The following is an 8,729-nucleotide window of genomic DNA, read 5'->3' as shown; positions in this document are numbered from 1 at the left end:
CCTAGGTCTTAATTATTTAATTGAATGGTATATTGCTTTGTTAGGTCAATTAAGGATTCAATTAAACAATTAAGTCTTCAGTTGGAACAAAAACCAGAAGGGCAGGGGGTACTCCAGGACCGGTTTGAAAAACCCTGGTCTATACAAATACAAAGAAAAGTATTTCTTATTTATAGATATGAATGGGATAGAGTTATGGCTGTCACATTTGTTGTGTTGTTGTTGTCTGTAAATTAATAAATAACGTTTCTTAACAAATAGAGATTGAGACATTACTGTGTTTTTTATGACACATATACCAATGTATAAAGTATATAATAAGTTTACTTAACCTTTATAAAAAAAATAATAATAACAAATGCATTTTAAAAAGTGTATTCTAATTGTAAGAAACATTTAAAATCTATATAACTTGTAAAATTGAGGATGTAAGAAACTCTTTTAAAAATGCATATTTAAATTATATAAAAACATATGAACAATAAAATCACATGTTTTTCCAGTATAAATGGCATATATGGAGAGCAATATATGCTACATTTACAAACACATAATATTCGTATATTGCACATACTACAAAAAGGGGGCAATTTTGTGCCAAAACTACATATAGTTGATATTTATACATATATATTGAACATACATCAATACACATATAAAATACACATAGGAATAATAACAGGCATATAAATGTAACATAATGTTTAATCTATGTCAAATATATGTTTTTTTCCGTATGGGATAGTACACAAAACAATTCACAGATAATAAATTAACAATTTTCAGCTAGAGGCATATTGATTCTACTTTCTGGTAGTGGGGTCTCTGAGATGATGTCATAATTAAAACCAAGTTGGAAGTCTTCAAATTCCCTATTATTGTCACAAGGGGTACTTAACTGTGACCGTGAGTGCTTTGGGAAACAAACAAACAAACAAAGCTTCTCATTAATATAAGGGGCTTTTATATTCTTAGATGTTTTCTTCTGTTTGTTACAGAAGTCAGTTCTTTTCCAGCCAGTCTCTAATATGCCATGATAACTGTAAAGTCAATAAAGGAATGCCCATCAGACCAATATCCAGCAGATCTGTGCAGTCTTCCATACTGTTTTCTTTTCTTTTCTTTTTTATGTCCTTAAAAATACAATTTATTAGGTTAGGACATACATTCTGGAACAGAGAGATGGTGCCATTAAATAATAACATTGTTAAGCTTTCTGTGACTGTGAAATAAATAAGAAACAAAAGCTTTGCTCATTAACTTACATCCTTTGCCAGTGCAGCTCTTCCTTGTGCTTCTGAACTGTATTTTGACAGCCCAGGCATGTCAATTTATTCCTTTCTTGCCTTTTCATTTACAGTAATGGGTTTCATTTTATTGATCAAAACAGCAGTGGCTGTAAGTCAAACAACCTTTGAATTAGCAGTTTGGATGCTTTGCCTTTTTACAATACATTTGTGACATTCATTAACTAAAAAGTTGAAAGATTAACTCTCAAACATCCTATAAAAAAAACTGTTAATTTAATCCACAATACAAGGTGGTAATGGACTCATAGTCAGGGTTAGGTTGTTTTTGTAAAATCTAATGAACTCACAATAGGGTTAGGCTAGTTTTGGGTTTCCAATGCACACACAAATGTTTAGCGAACCTAAATGACTATAGTTTCAGGGAAAAACACAATAGTTTGAACTGCCTCAGTCTGCCTTACTGACCACATTAAAGACTGCATGATCTATTAAGCAACATGTGGTTGTTTATAACTGCTTACTTATATTAGTGTAATAATTTCTTCTGAACATTGTGCTGTTGAAGAAAAACATTTTTCTTACATACTAATATTTTGTGTTCTCATGACAATTCACGTGGACGTTGATTTAGTCTGATGAGCAATGGCATGAAAGATGTAGAGTAGAATACAATACTGTACCAGGCCATTTCTTAAAACCAACAGCACAAAAACACACAAACTGGACTATCAAACCAAGTATACATTTTGTGAAGACTGAATGAAATGTACCTTTCTTGAAATAGAGGACAGATACACTGAAGACAGGGATGGATACTGTGCAAATATTTACAGTACTGGTGGTGAAATAAAAAACAAACCAAAATAAAACCCTAGCTCTTCTGGAGTCTAATTGACTTTATTGAGGTCCATCTCTATAACAGTGGAGCAGAAAAAATGTGATGCTGGCCTGTTGGGCATTTTGTGCTCCTACTAGCCTCATGTCACAATAGGACCTATCCAGTTGTTTTTCACCCATGCAAGGCTTCACTGAGCAAATATAGATTTTTCAGTGTGTACAGGACCCAGTTTATGATTTGTTAAACTGTTATGCAACCTTCCTGTTATGTAATAGGCTGCAACTGCCTGTCAACACTACTGAAAATGGATCCACACTGACACAAAGAGTAGTTTAAACATATATTTTTCTTTAGAATTTCCATAAGAATAAATTACTGCTTCATAGCAAATATAGATTCACTGTGTGTTACAATCTATCAATCAGATGAAGCCGGGTCATATATATTAACCACATTCAAGCACTCTACTTTAACTTTCCATTCCCATCATATTTGCGGTACTATGCCACTTAATGCTGAAGTGTGTCTTGATAGTGATAGTGGGCCAAGCGGTCACAGCACACAGGAATCTAATGGCAACTTTACTATAAGGTTTCAATCGCTTCCTGGTGAAAGGTAATACCAATAATCTCTTTCTTGGGAACTGTTTTCTCTTTCAGATAAGCAACGTGCATCCGCAACCCAACAATCTGAATTGTAGTATCTTTACCCTCATTATAAAAGCACTGCAAGGAGTAGGTGAACTATAATATGTTTTGTTTATATGCAAAATAAAACTGGCCCAAACTTCTGGAAAAGATCAAGAGCTAAAAGAATAAATATGCCATAAGGTTCACATGTGACCGTGACCTATATCTGATGCAGACTTACATATTTAAATACTGTCATGCTTGGACTAGTAACATGTCTAATTTGCTTAACTGAGTTACCGTCTCTGCTAATAATGTTTGTGGAGTTGTGCTTGATGTGTGTTCAATGCTAATGCGTCTGTTTAGGAAACTAAACGGGTTTCTGTTTAGCTTTAAATGCTTTTGGTCTTTAAAAGGAAGTATTTAGGAAAGTGGTTATTTGGTACTTTCTTAGCTTATATTTAACCAAAATCAACCGTTAAGGTTTGTTTTGGGTTTTATTTTCCACTAATTGCTGCAGAATTTATATTTCTCAGAGGCCTTTGTTTATTTTTCCCAATAAGCTGCACTAGAGATTTAATTTCACAAGATGGGTAGATGATACACACACAGACACACTTTGCTTTATTTTTTAGTCAACATATGGACAAGCATTTAGCAATCTCTAAAGAGTCAATCCCAGTTGACAGATATTAAAGTTGAAGCCTGTCTCCAGTGGTCTTTATGATACAGAATATTCTTACATAAAGTACACACTTATATTTCTTTGAAAGCCTGTTTCCAAAGATTTAAATTAGCACTTGTTGTAAAGAGCTTTTTAGTCAACATAAATTGAGGTTGTCATTATACAGAGCAGAGCAGAGCAGACATAAACATTTAAAGATTGTATCTATCAAATATTAAATAAGCCAATTTACAGAAGAGAGTAATACATTTAATGATGTGATATTTTCAAAACAGCCTAGTTATATGGAAGGATTATTCAGCTAAAAATGGACTATGGATTTAATATGTTCCTGTCAAACTCTGATATGAAATGCCTAGACATAAGCTCAACCAAGCATATGAGACTAATTGACCCAAGCTTTTTATATATTTATTTAGTATTTGTATAATGGTCTGATTATAATACAAATATTAAAAAGTAATCAATCCATTTCAGCTCACTCATAATTTAATATTCCTTAAAGAGTATTTGAAACTATGACTAAAACAAGCCTCTCCTGTCTCCCCTTGCTGGAGTAGCCTAATAATTATATGAGTTCCAGCCTATAAGTTAAACAGCATAACAGTATTTGTTAGAAGTGTTTTTTTACTTTCTGTAGTTTATCAAAAGATACATATTGTTCAAGGATTATATTCCTGAATATAAACCAATTAAGTCACACTGGATAAGGGTGTCTGCTAATAAATCAATAATAATAGTAATAATAATTTTCCTATACAACATTAGTGCAATGCCTTTACCAATTAGCAGTGTTGTTTTAGAAACTGGAAACCTGGATATGAATGCAAACACAAATGTGCAAGTTAATTTTTTTTTTTATAGGGATTACCAAACAAGGCACCTGCAGACACATGCTACAGCTTTAATTTGAATTTACTTAATGTCTGTATTTAAGATTAAAGTCTTTATATATTATACTTTTTTGCAACCCCACTTATATATGCAGCGAAGAAGAGCCTGTTGTGTTTAGAGATACTAGTCTACCGATTTCACAAACTCTCTCCTGGAAAGTAAAGCAGTAGAAAAACCTCAAGGACAGGTACATTTGTCATCTGGCAGAGCAGAAATAGCTGTCACACATAAGACATTTATGCTAGGTTATGTAATTTACTTCCAAAGCAATTTATACAGAGGACCATAACAAGGAAGGATGTTCCCCAGTACATTAGCAGGAATGGCACTGAATATGAATGAGAATAAATAAATACCGCTTCTGCACAGCAGTAGTGTAGTTCATAAGGAAAACATGATATGGTGCTGTAGATGCTATGAAAAAAAATGTTTTTAATTAATTTGACTCCTAGGTGATTTTGTGTCCAATTAATTAAACGTTGAAACCGTCACTATGCATTTTAAGTGCTTGAACGTGGAAGGTGCACGGGATGCTGTATTTGATACAAAAATATATTTTATCTTCAAGTTTCAAATTCAGTAACAAGCTTTGCAAATACCTGTAATGAAACTAATTTAAAAGGAGGGGTTTGTGTTTGTTTGTTACTGACACCACCTTCTTATTTTGCCAGAAAATCTGGGTTCCAAGAAGGCTGACTCAACAGAAGGAACAAATGAAGGTTAAAATCAATTTGTTGCAAATTACCTTAAAACAATGCAATTCTACAAAAAGTACAGGGGCTGGGGGATCCTCCATTCTTCATGGTTTGGCTCAAGGTTAAAATCAAAACAACCATAACCCTCAATTTCACACCAATAATAATAATAATACTTTGATTGCAAATAAGACTTCTCTCCATTAACTCTGTGAAAAAGTATGTAACCAAATTCTACCAAATAATGAATGAAACCCAGTCCAATCAGTTTTAAAATAGTTATCCTCTCCTCAGTCCTACTAATATGTACAGGTAATTGCTTAAATATATTAGTAAAAAATAACATACATATGAAAAATAAACAATTAAAATAGGGAACAGGGCTATAGACTTCCCTTTAATATGGTCATGAGTAGAACTACTATTTTTAATAAAAATCTAGGAAGTCACTTATAACTTTGTGCTTACTTCACCAAATACAGAGGATGAAGGAATAGTCTTTAAATTCAGCACAATACAAAATGAAAGAGAGAAGAACATTTGGGTTCAGGCTAAGTATGGCAAGCCAAATTGTCATTTAGAGATATCTCAAAATACAATTCAAGATATCTTAAATCGAATGCAGATATCTCAAATTAACTCTATTTGAAGATATCTCAAATTGAATTAGAGATATCTCAAATTACATTCAAGATATTTCAAATTGACTTCCTGTGAAATTGCTGTATGTTTTGTATGAACTTTCTGTCTATTTTAAGATATCTGAAATAGAACAGGAAGTCTAATTTCAGATATCTCAAGTGCAATTCGAAATACCTTTGAGATATCTCAAAATTGCATTTGAGATACCTCATTTAAAGCTCCAATTTGAGATATTTTGAAATGGAGCGTTAAATGAGATATCTCAGATTGACTTCCTGTCCTATTTGAGATATCTCAAATTCAATTCGAGATATCTTGAAATGGAGTTAGTTTGAGATAACTGCAGTTCAATTTAAGATATCTTGAATTGTATTTTGAGATACCTCTAAATGACAATTTGGCTTGCCATAGGCTTAGGTCGTTATAGGAGCTGTGAGACAATATGATTTCGTCATCAGGTGAGTTGGGTTGAAACACTTTGTAGGGAAACTCTCCTGTGACAGAAACCTCCCATGACAGAGCAATTCCTCACCAACCACAATCTTCAGATGGAGAATCATGCTCCATTCTAAAGAAACACTTTTCATTATTTCATGGTAACCAGTTTGCAAATCTGGGTTCTTTATTGTCAAACATGGACCTGGGGATAGATTTACCATGAGCTGGTGCCATGAAAGAGGTTTATTGTTGTTTTTATTATTTTGCAAAGAACAACTTGCCACTTAAATTAAGCTTTCTGAGACTAAAAGGAAATAAAATTGAATAAATCTTAAACACTCATAAAAAAGGTTCAGTATAAAAAATATAAAAATAAAAAGACATAAGTTGATAATATGTGAAAGATGAGCCAGGAATAACATAAATTGGATAAATCTATTCCATTCATTTTACAAGAAAAATAAAATTTGGTGAAATAAACTAAAGAAGGCACAGTAAAACAATCAGGAAAAAATGCACTGCAAATTCACAATTATAATCGGGTATGGCTGTGTATCTAAAGCAAGGAGGCCTTTCCGGTGTCTATTGACTAAAACAATCCAATCTTTAATTTAAACAAATGAAGTAATTTCCCTTAGTTACCCTACAATGCACCCTTTAACAAGTTCCCCGTTAATATGTGCCTACTGCTGCTTTTTCTGTCCGATCTGTTAACATAAATGAGAAGCTAATCAATGCCTAATGTAAACCTTAGTGGAAATATCAACACAACATACAAAAGTGTTTACCTTGCTGTAGTGTTTGTATTTAATCATTATATGATATTAGTATGTAACAAATCAATTTACCAATTGTGCGAGTCCAGGAATGGATACAATAGCCATGTCCTTCTTCTGCAGTGATTACTTTGATCTTAGTGTGTTTGGCTGTTGTAGTAACCTAAGTCTGTAATACACACATTCTGATTAGATGTTTAGATTATTAAGGAGGGAAAATATTAATTTCAAAGTTATTACATCAACAACATGTGTATTAATATATTTGTATAATTACATTTACAAATAAAACTGATTCCAACCTTTACTATTGCTTGTCTTCAGTACATCAGCATACAATATGTTGCAGTTCAAACAAAAATACATTTAGTGTTTATTCATTCATTTGGAACAAAGAATTGGGAAAAAAACAAAGAGAATGTTTCTTCTGCTGCAAAGCACCAGTAGATCAGGCCCACTTTGTCTTACCGTTCCTCTTCAAAAAATTATTCAGTAATCAGCCCTGGAGACCACCTAGCCCACATCTGTTTAGATTAACCAGCAGCTGGATCATTCATCTTCACCTCCGCCTATCCCCTCCAACTCTACAGTCCTTTCACATGGTACCAGAAATTAATACAGGAAATAACCTCAAGACTCCTGACAGCCCAAAACAGCCCACTAAAGCACTGTGTCCCCCATAGTGCTCAGCCTCTGCTGTCATAGATACACATTTTCACAATAATTACAATAACAAAATAATGTGTTTATTGTGGGGCTTTTCTTAATAGCCTCAACTGAAAGGAATGAACTGATTCGATCAGCCCCTCACACAGACCAACACATGTGCAAACACCTGACCTAACTGCCATCCACAAGCAACATGAAATCTCTGCTAAAGCTCACAGATACCTTTCGGGAGCACAGACAAATTGATACAATTATGTAATCAATCCTGTATCACTGCACTTCTACTATTTGTTCACTATTATGAGGTGTTTCTAGACTGCCATCTGCCTCAGTAACAGGATACAATATACATCCAATAAATAAACAAACCAAAAAAGAGTACATATAACAATAATATATATGTATCTGAAGAATGTAGTCATGTGAGTAAAGAAGAGTTTCTGAAAGCAGAAACTTGAGTCAAATCCAAATTTGGGTGGAAAAAAGGGAAAGTATTCTCCTTTATGAAAAACATTCCAGACCAATTTGGCAGTCCTCAGTCCAAAATCATAAAAATATGAGAACATACCATGGTAGATGAAAGTCTGTTCTCTATAGCTTACAAATTCGGTTTCATAACTCATTTATATCCAGTGTTCATTCATTGTTACCACATGTGATAAAAACTGCTTAACAGATACTAGAGAGTCTTGTATGAATGATCACAGTATTTCAATGACATGCTAGTTACAGAAGTATTTGGTCATTTGCAGAATAAGGAATAGATATGGTGTCTAAAGCCAAGGTGGATTTATAGTTGATCTTTGGCAGGGTAGAAGAATTGGATCTTATTACTTGTTATTGGAAATCGTATGTCAACATAGAAAAATGTTCCGTTTTGGATTTTCTCAGTCAAGGTCTCCCTTTTATCGTTAATCCGTGTCATGTGCAGATTAACCAACTGGATGTTTTTCTTATTGTGTTTTGAAACAAGCCATTTCAAGCATGGCTCACATTTATTCATAGTGTCTTCAAAAGGACTTGGGTTTCCTTAATGGCTTATGTTTACATCTGCAAAATTCCAACATAAACACTCTCAACGTTGATATTTCTCACAAAGTAATACCAATTATATAGCGTTTGCTATTTAAAAAATATATATATATACATTTTTTGCTAGGTTATGACAATATCATGATATTGCACAGAAAAGACCAGTTCTTATATATTGTGA

The sequence above is a fragment of the Amia ocellicauda genome, chromosome 11 (assembly GCF_036373705.1).
Source record: "Amia ocellicauda isolate fAmiCal2 chromosome 11, fAmiCal2.hap1, whole genome shotgun sequence".
NCBI lineage: Eukaryota > Metazoa > Chordata > Actinopteri > Amiiformes > Amiidae > Amia > Amia ocellicauda.
This window is presented reverse-complemented; position numbering follows the sequence as displayed.